This window comes from Phoxinus phoxinus, assembly GCF_949152265.1.
Source record: "Phoxinus phoxinus genome assembly, chromosome: 5".
Lineage (NCBI taxonomy): Eukaryota > Metazoa > Chordata > Actinopteri > Cypriniformes > Leuciscidae > Phoxinus > Phoxinus phoxinus.
Window position 1 is genome coordinate 14,122,618 of NC_136880.1, and position 15,178 is coordinate 14,137,795.

The 15,178-nt window shown below is 36.5% G+C and overlaps 1 long non-coding RNA gene across 1 annotated transcript; it reads right to left on the reverse strand.

The window, feature by feature from the left end:
• Nucleotides 1-8,642: 8,642 nt before the first annotated feature.
• LOC306998308 lies at nt 8,643-14,095 on the reverse strand. The gene is made up of 5 exons (XR_013797543.1): nt 13,912-14,095; nt 12,771-12,842; nt 12,056-12,165; nt 11,642-11,742; nt 8,643-8,745 (listed from the first exon to the last, which is right to left on the reverse strand). It is a non-coding gene; the product is annotated as an uncharacterized lncRNA (long non-coding RNA).
• Between the last annotated feature and the right edge of the window lie 1,083 nt (nt 14,096-15,178).

Sequence of the window (15,178 nt, forward strand, 5' to 3'; positions counted from 1 at the left end):
CAAAATGTAGATCTGTATGCAGATACGAGGTACTTTATCTGAATGAAATGCATACATCTCTCTCACTTTTGCTCAGTGCTCACTCGGTGCTTACGTAGACAAAACGCATTGTCTGTTTTGGTGGGAAGCTGAAGGGAAAGGCTCTCTCCAAATAAAGATTGTCTCACTGGATAGTGGACGCCATTGCTTTGGCTTACCAGCAGCAAGGTCGACCGTACCCCCTTGGTGTGACGGCCCACTCCACCCGGAGTGTGGCCTCCTCTTGGGCTCTAGCGCATGGCGCCTCGCTAACAGACATCTGCAGAGCTGCAGGCTGGGCGACACCCAACACATTCGCCAGATTCTACAATCTGGAGTGGAGCCAGTGTCCTCCCGTGTACTCAACTTCAACCCGCCGGTACTAGGACCCGCTCAGGTGTCTTCGCTTGCTCGCCATTCCACTCCACGGACTGGATACGTGCGATATTCTCCTCAGGTGAGCCTGATAAGCCCTGAGTTCCTCCAGCGCTGTTGATGTCAACGCCAGAGTTATGCCTCTGGCAGCTTTCACGTTGGCTAGGTGCCGCCATGTGCATGGTTCCCCCTCTGGGTGTATAGACTCTTATACTTTGGATGATTATGGCTTACAGCTTATGAAAACCTCAAATTCAAAATTAGAATATTGAAAGTGAAATATCTCACTTTGCATGTAATGAGTCTATATCAGGGGTTTTCAAAGTGTGGGGCGTTCATTCATTAGTAGTAGGCTAAATAGCAGCATGTTGAAATAATGTGCCAAAATGCGTTTTCTATTAGGCTACAATGAAAATATTGTACAGTAGCCTATCAGATAAGGTCAGGTTTGCCGAAGTGCATTTAATTTAGGCTATTTATTTATTTTTGTCCCTGCGCACCGATCGGAGATGGAGTTCACTGCTGATATTCTGATGTAAGAGCTTTCTAGTCTCGCGGCTGTCATCAGCAGCGCCTTGCATCGCCCAATCTGCGGATGGCGGGCGGGTTCGGTTTTAAAAATTGGTCAAAAACGTTGGTGTGGATGGATGGCGGACAGATGATGAGCTTTGTGATGCGGTTGCGGATTAAATAATAGCCCATCCGCACATCTCTATCGTTTACACTGAAGGTATTGATGCCCAATTCTTATTAGTTACCTTTATCCAAATGTTTGACCGTCCGTGTACACGTTCTTTCAATTGTATCTGATTCATTACCACTTGCCATATATCTGAAACATCGCACATGCTTCAAGGGTTAAATTCTCTTGCACAGATGAAGTGGACGAACACGAAATATGCTTGATGTTCGCCAAACATCACCATGATTTTGAGGTGGAGGAGGACGAAAAGTGCCAGCATTGCAGCCTGCGCATGCTTCAGGTATTGTGTGCGAGAGAGATCTCAGGAATGGTGGGAGCATATTGTGTTTAAATATTGGCTTTAACAAGGAGCAGAGGGTCCGAAATTTTAGGATGAGCAAGCCAACCTTTGATATGTTGATATGTGTCAACATTTGTCCACATTCCTCTCCTACGACATTTCGTCGGGCCACCCGTCCCTTTGCAGATGCGCGTCGGGGGTTTCTCTCGTCATTTAACCGTGGAGACATTGCCTAATGCCTCAGAAAATCCGATCTGACTGTTTACACCATATGACAGTCGCATTGCACATATCTGATTTATATCTGATTTATTTCCACATAATGAGGCCTGAAACTGATCTCGAAATATCCGACTGCATGCGTTTCCACCTGACATTGCTATGTGTGTGTGTTTTGTTTGGGTTATTGGAGTAAGCATTGGGTAAGTTGTGTCAAAAGAGAGGCCCACTGTCTTAGACTTTGAAAACCCCTGGTCTTTAAAATATATTAGTTTCACCTTTTAAGTTGAATTACTGAAATAAACGTATTATTATAATAATAAGATATTCTAAGGGACCGTTCGGTATTTATGGAATGGGCCACCGGAGGAAAATAGGGGAGGGTCATGCCTTTTTATTCTTTGTTGAGGGGAGGGTCATCCAACTTTTTTTAGTCTAGGGGGAGGGTCACCCAACTTTTGTACTCATGAAAACAACAAACTTTCAAAGTGGCTTGTTTTGTGCATATTTTTCCATGTAGCTCTCTCAGTCTCGGTCCCCCCATAGCTAGCAGATGGGTCTGACCCAACAAAAATCAGACGCGAAAGATCAAGTCCAGTTTGGCGCTGTTTGACAGTGCGCACGCGCTCAGAAAAAGTGCATCATGTCAGAACAGAACGCCAATGAAATATTTACCACGAGCAAATAATAAACTTTTGTGATTGCGAATCACAAGCAGTGTCCTGTGAGTGTAACTCTACCGCTGCATGTGATATGTAGCCTACGTCGAGTTTACAGGGACTGAGGCGCCAGAACTGCAGCTGATAGAATGTGCGCTGTAGCACGAGGCTACCATATTTCTTCAAAAGCAGATCGTGGAGATATTACATCATCCACGATCAAAAATTGTGATATCGCATAAGCACAAGTATAAAACGACTGTTAGGCTATCATGTCTGAAAACAAACACAAATGACGCGTGCTACATTGGGGCTGTTTACACCTGGCCACTTCATGCGTTTTCTCAGATCGGATAGAGCTATCTGATTTATCAAAACGATTCCATTTACACCTGGTGTGGTCGCATAAATGCGTTTTTGCAAAACGGATTTTAAATACTATCTTCAATTCTTCAAATAGTTTGCACGTTGGCTCGATCATCTGCAGTGATGCGTGTTGCAGTAGCGTCGTCATGTCTGGCTATAACATGACATAAAGCCTATAACACGCTCTCACGTTTATTTTTATTTTATTGCATTTTTTGGGAGGAGTACAATTTACATAGGCCCTATGTGGTTTCCACAACCAGATGCATTTACACGTGTCCAGTTTTGTCGGGAATGTGGCCCAGACCTCCCCTGAAGTGGTTTGAGCGATCGGATTCAAATTCGTCTCGAATGCGTTTCAGAGGGCATTTATACCTGGTCTTTTCACGATCGGATAGTTATCCCATCACAGAACACGCATGAAGTGGCCAGGTGTAAACAGCCCCTTATTCATCGCAAGACAGAGGCGAACCAACACTGAGTGGGAGCCCCGGCAAAATTAACCAATGAGGACCTTTTTTTATTTTATATAGCCTAGGCTATGTTTTATTATATAATATATAAGATTTTTTTGTTAATATATCTTCATTAGATATATTATTATACACAATTCAAAAAGTAGTAAACACAGAACATTTTAACAACCTTATGTGCTTATTTTTTTAATTAACGAAATGTCAATCTTTATAACAGAAGATACAACACAATACAACAATCTTCAAGATACAGTAAATCTTCAAATGTGAAGATGTGAAAACAGATTGTCACCTTAAAAAAAGTCATTTGCGTGGTGGAACAAGTCATGCTAAATAGAATTATAGTTAGCATCTTAACTTGTTCTATTATTTTATTAGTTCATTAACTAGCCTAATTGTTAACTCAAAAAATGTAATGTAAAGAGCTGGATATTTACTAATTAAATAATGTAAAATATAGTAAATGTATTGTTGCCATATACTAAATATTTGACTAGTCGCACGTTAATTTCTGCTTATGGGATATAGCCCATTCTGCGCTCAAGTGCATGTATAATCTTGACGCAAAAGCAGGCTAATGATAATAAATATGTATTTAAAAATAACGATGCATTTTAATTGTTTATTAATAAACTCTTTTTTTCTAAATCAGTGTCCGCTGCAAACATGTCTCCATACATCTCCGCTGTAAAGTGCGCCTTTAAGAGAAATGCATCTTACGGATTAGGCTACATAATCAAATATGATATTTGCTTTCGATTTGATTTTTGATTTTTGCACATATCAAGCTTTATATAGATATTTTTTTCATATATTTGAGGCTAGTAGGCCTATGCTGTATAGCCTACGATATGTTTCTGCTTTTTTTTTTTTTTTTGACGTGCTCCAGTTCACGGAGACCATGAAAGCGCGCCCTGATTGTTTTATTTTATTTTACGAAAGCAAAACGTTTTCTTGTTATTGTGAGTTTACACAAATACAAGTATTGCGACTGATGCATTATTATTTTCTGTATGGCCAGAAATAGAGTATTTTAAGTTGTTTCCACTGTTGATAGGAAAATGCAAATCGCATCGGCGCCTCCATGTCATGCAGTGCGCGCTACACACTCCGCACACACACTTGGTTATGCGCCTAAGAACAGCGAACAATTATCTAGGTTAATGTTAGAGTGAGCGGCCATGCCAGACGGATAATCCTCATGTTTAACAAATCAAATCATGCCGTTTCTACCATGAGTCAGCGCTGCGCCAGTTTGAAAAATGCGGGTGTGCAGGAGTCTTTTAATGAACGTTTGGTGTAGGTCTAGGCATAGAGATATCTTAACATCTTTGCCAAGCGCAAACCAGTACAGAAGTAATCAATAAATGATCGGGGAGGGTCATGCCTTTTTTTACAATCATTTTGGAGGGTCATAGAAAAATTTATTGCTGGCGAAGGGAGGGTCAAGTCTTTTTTGACTATAGATCTCAAAACTCCTCCGGTGGCCCCTTAAATAAATAACGAACAGTCCCTAACGATATTCAAATTTTTCAAGTTTCACCTGTACATGATGAGACTTGTGTCTTTAGCTGCAATGAGGTTTCCTTTTGACAAATTAACATTTAAACACCACAGTGCCACCTAATGGACTAATTAGTAATAGCAATGCAATGGAAATGTATTTGTTTGATGTACTTTGTATTAAAATGTTGTTTTTTTAAATAAAAAAATCTGACTTTTGAAAAGAAGGCTGAAGCACATGTTCGTTACATAAATATTTAAAATGTATTGCAGTAGGCCTACATATGGTTATAAATAAGGTATGTATACTTTAAACCCACTAAAACCTTAATAATTTAATGTTAATAAATTTTCAAAAAATACGTGCTGTTATGCTTTCTGTCAGAAATACGAAGTAACATAAATTAAATACAAATCATACCTAGAGTTTAAAAATAATGATGTTCCAAAAGACACGCTCTTGAAGAAGCTGGGTAGAAATACCCAGAGATAACACTGAAGTTTTCTATTTAATGTAATAGTTTGTAAAAAATAAAATTTCTAAATTCTGTTATCACTCACCCTCAAGTTGTTCCAAACTATTTAAGACTTTCGTTCATCTTCAAAACAAACAATGAGATGAGATTTGCAGTGAAAAACGTAGTCACTTTTCTCAACTATCTACTTATATCAGTTGAACATGTAAACACAACAGTGCCACCTAGTGGACATGAATAGATACAATGGAACGAGAACACAACAGCTTTCTTCTGTACAACAGCTTTTGGTTGTGTGAACTTCTGATTAACCTTCTTTACCATCCAGGGTTTCTTAACTTGAGCTAGATCACCAGGTTGAATGCATATATGGGTTATCACACAATCAAGAGTGATATTTTTCTGAACATCTGCATGATCGGAAATGTGACATTGATTTTATACAACAGTTCAATAAAGTTACTAAATAACTTTCATTTAGACACATTCTGTTTTTGCTTGGTGAAAGAAAACAGAACAAACAGCAGAACCGCTGCGTCTCTAAGCAACATGGTGTTTTGTTCCTTAAAGAATCAGCGTACGAATCAGACGAGTAAATAATTTAATTAATTTAACGCTACCCATTCAAATTCACTGTATAGTCGTTTGTTTATTTAAATTAATTCTAATTTTTGAATGAATCGGTTGAATAAAGGATTCAACTCACTTGCCGCAGCTATTTTCGTGAATTGTAATCGGTTATTTTACTATACTTGTCACATTGTTAATGTGCTCTGTTCTGTGTTGTAATCTTGTTTCCCCCTGTCTTTGTGATTTTGGTTTAGTCCTGTTAGTTTTCCCTGTCTGTTTAATTAGAAATTCCCGACACCTGTGTCTTGTTAATTTTCCCATTTACCCCAGTTCTTTTAAAGGGGTCATATAATGCCATTTTTGTACAAGCTAATATGATTCTTTAGGGTCTAAATTTAAAGTTTGTAATATACTTTAATTAAAAATTCTCATTAGTATTGTAAGAAAACACTAATTTTACCTGGTCAAAAACAGCTCTGTTTTCAGCACGCCGTTTAAGTGCATGTGTCTTTAAATGATCCTGAGCTTTGCTCACCCCGCCCCTCTGACACAACGCACAACCAATGTTTCACCAGCCAGACAATTGTCTATATTTCACCTGCTGAATATATTTCTGGCCAAAGAGTCCGGGAACCTTTGCCTTTTTTTTACATAATAATAGACTTCTGAGAATGCATCAGCCAGACAGTAGTGCATATTTGATCTATTGAACATATTTCTGGACAAAGTGTCCTCGATCTTGAACTTTATAAACATACTCAGAGACTCAGCCATACACTTGTTCACATTTGACCTTTTGAACATATTTCTGGCCAAAGTGATCTTTATGTTTTTATACATTTTCTTAGACTTTAATTTTTCATCAGTCAGACAATTGTCCATATTTCACCAACTGAACACATTTCTGCCCAAAGAGTGCTGGAACCTTAGCTTTCTATACAACTTTTTGTATACATGCTCATTGATTTCTTCAGATGTTTCATCACAGTAGTACAAATTTGACCTATTGAACATCTTTCTGGCCAAAGTGTCCTGGATCTTTATCTTTTTATGCATACTCTTAGACTCTTGATTCTTCATCAGCCGCACAATTGTCCATATTTCACCTGCTGAACATATTTCTGGCAAAAGAGTCCTCGATTTTGATCTTTATAAACATACTCAGAGACTACTTCTGTTTCATCAGCCATACTTTAGTTCACATTTTACCTTTTTAAATGTAAATTATTCTATAAATTAAACTATACAACTTTTTGTACATGGTCATTGACCTCTTTGGATGTTTCACCAGCTGTACAGTATTGGTGAGACACGGCAGGCAAAAACATCGTTTTTTTTCACTGGTCAATTTTGAGATTTTGGGATATTTGTCTTCAATAACATGTCTTCTTTCAGACTTGTGGTGAAAAAAAAGTCCAAAATACACATTTAGGTCTTTATTTTACTACACTTTGTTTATTTGCGTCTGTAGATTTCTCCGAAATTAAACAAAAGTTGGCGTTCTTAATCAACGCGCTGCTCCGCGATCTCTCTCTGCTTCCTTTAACCCATTTGTGCCCAAATTTTTCTGAATGGTTTCATGCATATAATTGTGTTAATAGTGTCCTCTGCAAACATGTTCTGCATTTATTTTCCCCAGGTTTTTTTTTCTTTTTTTGAAAATCGTATTTGAATGTGCGGTAACTATAGTTGCCGGTGGGCAAATATGTTGTATGCACCCCTTCAATGTCAAATTTGAATACATTTGGCATCTAACTCAAAATAACTGCTTTCAACAGATCAACCTTTATTCATAAACACATTTATTATGTATAACAGTCAAAGAACATTCGATGCGAACCCCCCAAAATGTATTTAAAAATAACGATGCATTTTAATTGTTTATTACCCAGCCAACATTTGTATGTGGGGCCCATATGGGTATGAAATGGGCTGAAAAAATGGGCCACATGTAGGATTGTCCGCAGGTTACATTATGGCCCCATGTTAATTGCCCAGATGAATTTCATGTAGGATTGCACTTGGTACTAGGTGGGACCCAAGTGGGCAACATGCACAAGACCCATCTCGGTCCCAGCTTAACCCAACGGACATTTGTATGTGGGGCCCATGTGGGTTTGATATGGGCAGAAAAATGGGCTCTATATGGGATTGTCCGCGGGTTACATTATGGCCCCATGTTAATTGCCCAGATGGATTTCATGTAGGATTGCTCTCGGTACTAGGTGGGACCCAAGTGGGCAACATGCACAAGACCCATCTCGGTCCCAGCTTAACCCCACGACATTTGTATGTGAGGCCCATGTGGGTTTGAAATGGGCTGAAAAATGGGCTCTGTATGGGATTGTCCGCGGGTTACATTATGGCCCCATGTTCATTGCCCACATGGATTGCATATAGGATGGCAATTATAAACAGGTGGGCCCCGACTGGGCAACATGCACAAGACCCATCTTGGTCCCAGCTTTAGTTTTTTTGTGGGTACAAGGTTACTACATGGGCTGAAATACGGGCTGTAAGTGGGTTTGTCCACGGGTTCCATGTTGGCCCCAGCAACTTACTCATATAGGTTTTATGCAGGATTTCACAGGGCTTTAGGTGGGGCCCAACTAGGAATCATAGGCATGTGGCCCAACTAGGGATCATCTGGGTTCCATCTAAATGAGTAGCAACACCACACAAACAAGTTTTAAAACATTAGAGCACACAGTGAGATTGAAATCTTTTCAAATTTAAACTTTATTGAAATTACCCATCATATTATGCTATATTCTGAAATTCCAGAGACAATATTTAAAGAAGCAGATTTTTGTCAGATTAAAGAGTATCTCTTTAAAGTTATATACCTAATTGTTAAAATACATATTTTTAACCTGTATTTGACCCAGTCTTTACTGAAAGCTTTGAACATTTGAACAGGAAATAAATTGGGGACAGTTAGAAGCAGCAGCAACTATACATTTATCAGTACAGCTTATACTGCAGACAGTCATTTGCGCATTCTAGACACTGTCCTCCTCCATCTCTTATCCCAAACTATTTTGAGAGTTCCCTCTCAGTTTCTTGTCAGTTGATCTGTGTGCAGTCTTCTTAAGAGCCTCTGCAAAACAAATTTGATTATGATTTTAGAGAAATCATGTTACTTACACATGTCACAATACATTATGAAAGAATAACAACTTTTACTCAGGATAAAAAACAAAAACAGCATAAAACTTCAATTGGAATGGTCATGGTATTGGAATGTCAATGGAAGGGCATTTGGGAAATGAATAGAGAATTACTGTTTATTTATTCAGACTATTCTGATTATATTTTGTATTAATAAAACCAGTTTATAAAGTATGAATATGCGATGTGTTTGAAAGCATCAATTCATTCATTGATACAGGTTAGCCATTGAAAAAAATTTATAAACATTAATAATAATAATTTGTCTCAAGAATTTTTTGTCATTTTAATATTAGGTAGTTTCTCACAATCAGATTCTCAGTCCATGATAGAATGGGCCGACAACATGATGCATAATAAAGTATTTTAATTTTAACTTTTAAAGTAAAAATATAATTATTTTTGTCTTTGGAAAATAATTGAGGTGATCACAGGTGTGGACTATTCTTACATTTCCAGGATGGCTTGACTTAAGAGTCACAGTTTTAATAACTTTAAGTTAGAATTAAGTTAAAATGAGAATCCCGATTATTTTAGCGAGATCACGATTCTGAACAGATAACTTAACAACATAACATGTCAGTTACTAGAGTTTCTGACAAAATGTTAATTTCTACAGTCGATTTAAAATGTTTTATCTAAATAAATAAAAAGTTTGAATGAATGATTTAATGACTAAAATACTTGTTTCATTACTGGATGAATCAGCGTTTTTGAACAAATCTCTAGAATGAATGTTTAAAAAATGATATAGAACAGGAGAGAGGCCGCAATATGCATAAATAGTTTTATTTGCACAAACGCGTTTCAACGCGTGCCTTCTTCAGTGTGCTTCAGTGTGCCTTCTTCAGCCTTCTTTAGCACACTGAAGGCACGCGCCGAAACGCGTTTGTGCAAATAAAACTATTTATGCATAGTGCGGCCTCTCTCCTGTTCTATATATTCTAAGTATTCAGGCCTGCACTCTTAAAGTTTAAGTTTAATCATTGAGTGAAGCCTGCTCCTATTCCCATTTATTTAATGATTAAAAAATGACAAATACATTTGTTTACCAGTCTCGTCACCACCTGTTTGTTAACAATGTGAAATCTTTATCTTTAAGTGTCTTGCAAAAGTTGATTTACTTGTCACTTTTTGATTTATTTTGATTGTAACTGTAGACAGTGTTTATAACTGATTATGAACTATAAACTTTTATCTCAGTACTTCTGTGATCATTTGAATTACGAGCTGATGTTGTTGTAATATTATTTAAGAATATAATAAATTACTTTTGTGTCAATCTAAAATTATCTTCCCACTCAATCTTCCCTGAAGTGGTGCAGGACAACGTTGTCCAACAAGTGCTTGTTTCGGACTCTCATCTGCAGATGCCTTGTTTTGGGCATCTGGACATCATTTTTAAAACTGCTTGATTAATATAAGCAGCACGGCAAAGCTTTGTGTGCTCCTTGTCTCCTAATAAGGACCTGAAATAGGTAAATATAAGTCTGCTTTTTAAAACAATGGAGGATGGTAAGTTTGTGACAACAACATGAAACTGCATACCGGTATTCGTGCAGTGCGTGCACATCAAAAGATTAAATCAGATTTGATGCTTGTGACTTATAAATGCACATCAACCCGATGACTTAGCATTCATGTAAAAACAATGTTCAGATTCATCAATCAGAATGATTTCATTCTGACCGAAACAAAAAACGTCTAATGTGGCTACTGACAGCATCAACGCAGATATAAATGTTCACTGTGATCTTACTTGACAAAGGTTTAAGACAAATCGTTGTCATTTAGGAAAATATTGCGTAGTATTTGAATCGAGATCAAAATCATTCAACAATTGCAGCTCTAATCTCTGATAATATATGTGGCTCTGTATATTTCTGATAAGTAGACAAACATTACACTTAGCCTAATTCAGAATCCTAACTACACATAGTATTAAAGCAGTAGTTCACTTTAAAATTAAAATTAGCCCACGATTTACTCACCCTCAAGCCATCCTAGGTGTATATGACTTTCTTCTTTCAGACAAATACGATCGGAGTTATATTAATAAACACCCTGACACTTCCGAGCTTCATAATGGCAGTGGATTGCAACCATCAGATTAAAACACAAAAAAGTGCTTCCATGCATTATATAAGAACTCCACGTGGCTCCGGGGGGTTAATAAAGGCCTTCTGAAGCAAAGCCATGTGTTTGTGTAAGAAAAATATTCAAATTTAAAACTTTATAAAGCAAAATAACTAGCTTCCGGCCAAACGAACATACGGATTGCACTTAAAGGGTAAAGCGCAACTTATGCGAGTAATGCGACGCACTGCTGATGTTTACGCTACGCCATTATGCACTACGCTACTTCTGACGTCACAAGTTGCGTAAGTTGTGCTTTATACGCAAATAGACTGCGTATGGCCATGAGCTAGTTATTTTACTTTATAAAGTTTTAAATATGGATATTTTTCTTACACAAACTCATGATTTTGCTTTAGAGGGCCTTTATTAACCTCCCAGAGCCGCGTGGAGTTTGTTTATGATGGATAGCTGCACTTTTTTGAGCTTCAAACTGATGGTTGCAATCCACTGCCATTATGAAGCTTGGAAGCGTCAGGGTGTTTATTAATATAACTCAGATTGTATTTGTCTGAAAAAAGAAAGTCATATACACTTAGGATGGCTTGAGGGTGAGTAAATCATGGGGTAATTTTCATTTTAAAGTGAACTACTCTAAGTAAAGTATGTAAAATCTAATTTTGTACATTTTATTAAATTAAGTAAAATCAAAGCACCTCACACATAACAAAAGGTTAATGGATCCATACCTGAAGTGACAGTGCAGTGTAGTAACAGTCCTCCACCAAATTGCCAGTACTCATCTGGATCCTTGGTCAGTCTTGGGTGGGGTGTAGTGGGCTGATAAGTCCTTTAAAAAGAAAGGTTTTTATTACCATACCTTTAAACAATATTAAACAAAACGTATTTAAATTGTACCAACATTTGCCATTATAAAACATTCAGACAACATGAACAAATAGCTCCCTGGGTGCCGCAGCAAAAACGGCTGCCCACTTCTCCGGGTGTGTGTGTTTGTGTGTGTGTGTGCACTTGAATGGGTGAAATGAAGAGCACAAATTCCGAGTATGGGGACACCATACTTGGCTACATGTCACGTCACACAATTGTAGCTTAAAAAAAGCAAATTGGTACACCAAAATCAAACAATCTAATAATTTTACCTGTAGCCACATTTATCCTGTTATGACACGTCTGAGGGCCTTTCCCTTGATGTTCTTCAGTGAACTAAATAAAGGACTGATGATGGTGACATGTTCTCCTTTCTTTGTCACTTTAGAGGAAGAAAGACAAAAGGATAAAAAGTTACTCAGATTTGTCACTGGTAGAGGAAATTACTTTTGACGATGATACTAATACTTTTACTATATAATATATTAATCCCAAATGTAAGGTTTAGAAGCAATTAGGGGTGTAACAATACATCGTGCCACAATATATCGCAATACAAAAATGCAACAATACGTATCGTGGATAGTGACAATATGTATCGTGGATTAGTTCACCCAAAATAGAAATTACTGTATAAGAAAAAAATCATGTTTTCAGAGTTTTAGTGTCAGTACTACATTAAACTACTATATAATGTTGATTATAATGTATAATAATGCAATGGTCAGCTTCAGAATCATGAATATTTTTATTCTGGTGTCACCATTGTCCTTGAATTACAAGCACCAAGTCCAAACCTGTTCATTTAAACCCACAATGTAATATCAAAGTTAGCATTTTAATCAACAGTACATTTTTTGTTAACCTTTTATCATATGTCTTGGGAGTATCGCAATAATATCGTATCGTGAGTTCAGTATCGTGATATATATCGAATCGTGAAATGAAGGTATCGTTACACCCCTAGAAGCAATGGTTAAAATTTACTGAAGTTGATAATCGTGGTGGAGTTGTCTCTCTGTTGGGTGCCTGTTCTCCCCAAAAAATCTTCTTCCAGTGCTTGAATATATAGAAGTAAACAAATCTCTTATCATTAGCAGTTACCAGTTTTTGAAGAGGTGATGTAAAAATACTCCGAAACGGCTATCTAGAAAAACATAAGAGATTTAGACCAATAATATTTCTCAAATCTTCAGTAGATTCTAGTGTTTCAGAGTGTAAATAACTGTTTTATCAGTCACTTTACTTATTTGGATGCTCCTTCCCTAGTAAATAATAAATAAATAAAAAACCTATACAAAAACATAGGCCTACTTATTATCCTTCAAACCCATTAACATATTTATTGACACAATCACCTAAGACTTATATTTAATTTATAGGCTAATAAAACTATATTTAGAGCATTTCTTTAGTGCACAATGTAACTTTTTTTTATATTACAACAATTTGGAAAAAAAACAAAAATTGAATTTTATATATATATATATATATATATATATATATATATATATATATATATATATATAATGTATATACATCACTATTAATAAAGTGTACGTAAAGTATACTTGCAATAGTTCCACAATCAAATACACTTAACCTCAGCACTTCCAGATAACTAAAGTGCATTAAGTACAAAATGTGTTGTTCTTATTGACTTTGAGTATATCATTTAGGATACCAAAGTACAATTGCAGGGTAAATATTAAGTACATAAATATGTTCTACACTAGGGTTTTCTTGTGTTTGAGTTTTAAACTAGCTGACAACATTGACATCAGAGGCTAACTTACAATATTAAACACATGCTAATCGCGATTGATGAAGCACACCTTCACAGTCAATGGTACACACAGCTGCAGGGTTGTACGTTACGTCCGTTATCCGTTTATTAAACTCTCGTGTGTACACAGAACTTCTGGGAAGTTAATGAACTCCATTAACACAAGATTTGTTTATCTGCATTATTCTACCATTAACTATATAGCACTCTCACCTTATTTTAATGTAATACCTAAACATGACATATTTATTAATATATCTGTTTTTCTAAAATTATAGTGGATATATAGGACATGAACACGAAATAACTTTACGTAACAGAGATTGAAAAATGTTCTCTTACCTGATATCGCCAATATGTTTGCAGGACCTCATCCAGTCCGACCTTCCTCTGTGTTCACATATCAGCTTCTGTTCTCCTCCGTTTACATGTCACAACGCAAATTAGTTCAAAATAAGAATTTAACTGCCATAAGTAAAGACTGAGTAATCTTGCCGAGCAGTAGCAGCACACACACACACACGCAGTCATCAACTCAAACTGACGTATTTTCAAACATGACCAGTAAAAAGGCGCGCACAGTTGTCATTGGCCAGTTACGTAGATGACAGTCAGATTAACCAATCATTATCAAAGTAGGTGAAACAAACAACCAATAGCGATTGTTTCAGCCTGGTAATGGAAAAGATTACTTTTCCTCTTTTCTTTCTTTTTTTAAAGAAATGTGTTTAGTTTTATTTGTAGACTATATTATTTGATTAGTTGGTCAAATAGTGTTTTTATGACAGTGTGTGAATAAAAATGCAATCCTGCATGGTAGCTATAAGCTTTAGGCACACACACACACAATTGTAAATCCAAACAAAATCACACAAAGCAAAACATTTTCTGCTGCACTTCTCTCTTGAGATTGAAATATCCATTTTTATTATTATTATTGTTAATAATAATTTTTTTATGTTTTAACATAAATTTAGCTTTTTGAAGTGGTGTTTTGATCAAAATATACAATGCTAAAATAATAATTAGAAATAATAATAATTCAAAGGTTAAGTATTTCTTGAAGACATGACATTGATTCACATACAGATTTTGAAAAAGAAAAAGAAAAACTTTTTCGCCTATATTTCAACTTTGAGGGTCAGTCATGTCGTGCCAACTACGACTGAAAATAAAAGTCTGAACTGTTGGCCTCAAAAGAAAACTGAACACAAACCACAATATGCTAAATTAATGAAACTGCACTTTATTCTGTACTCCTGTATATGCTGCAAATATGATTTCTGAATTTATATTTTCCCTTCAGAACCATGAATTTCCATTCTATCTTTCTTTGCTTGGACTATTTCATCATCTGAACTGATGTTCCCCTTTCAATAATCACAACCCTAAGCCCAATATTAAAACATCTCTAGAATTACATTGTCACTAACCGACTGACCAGAAAACACTGAGTAGCCTATCTCCATTGAATGAGGGCACATGGCTGGTGCTAGGGGTTTGATTTATTTTACCCATCTCTAAGCCATTATTTTGATAGATAATTAGCTTCTGTAACCCGTTCTTCATATTGTACAGTGACCATTTTCTGGATATTTTGAACCATTTG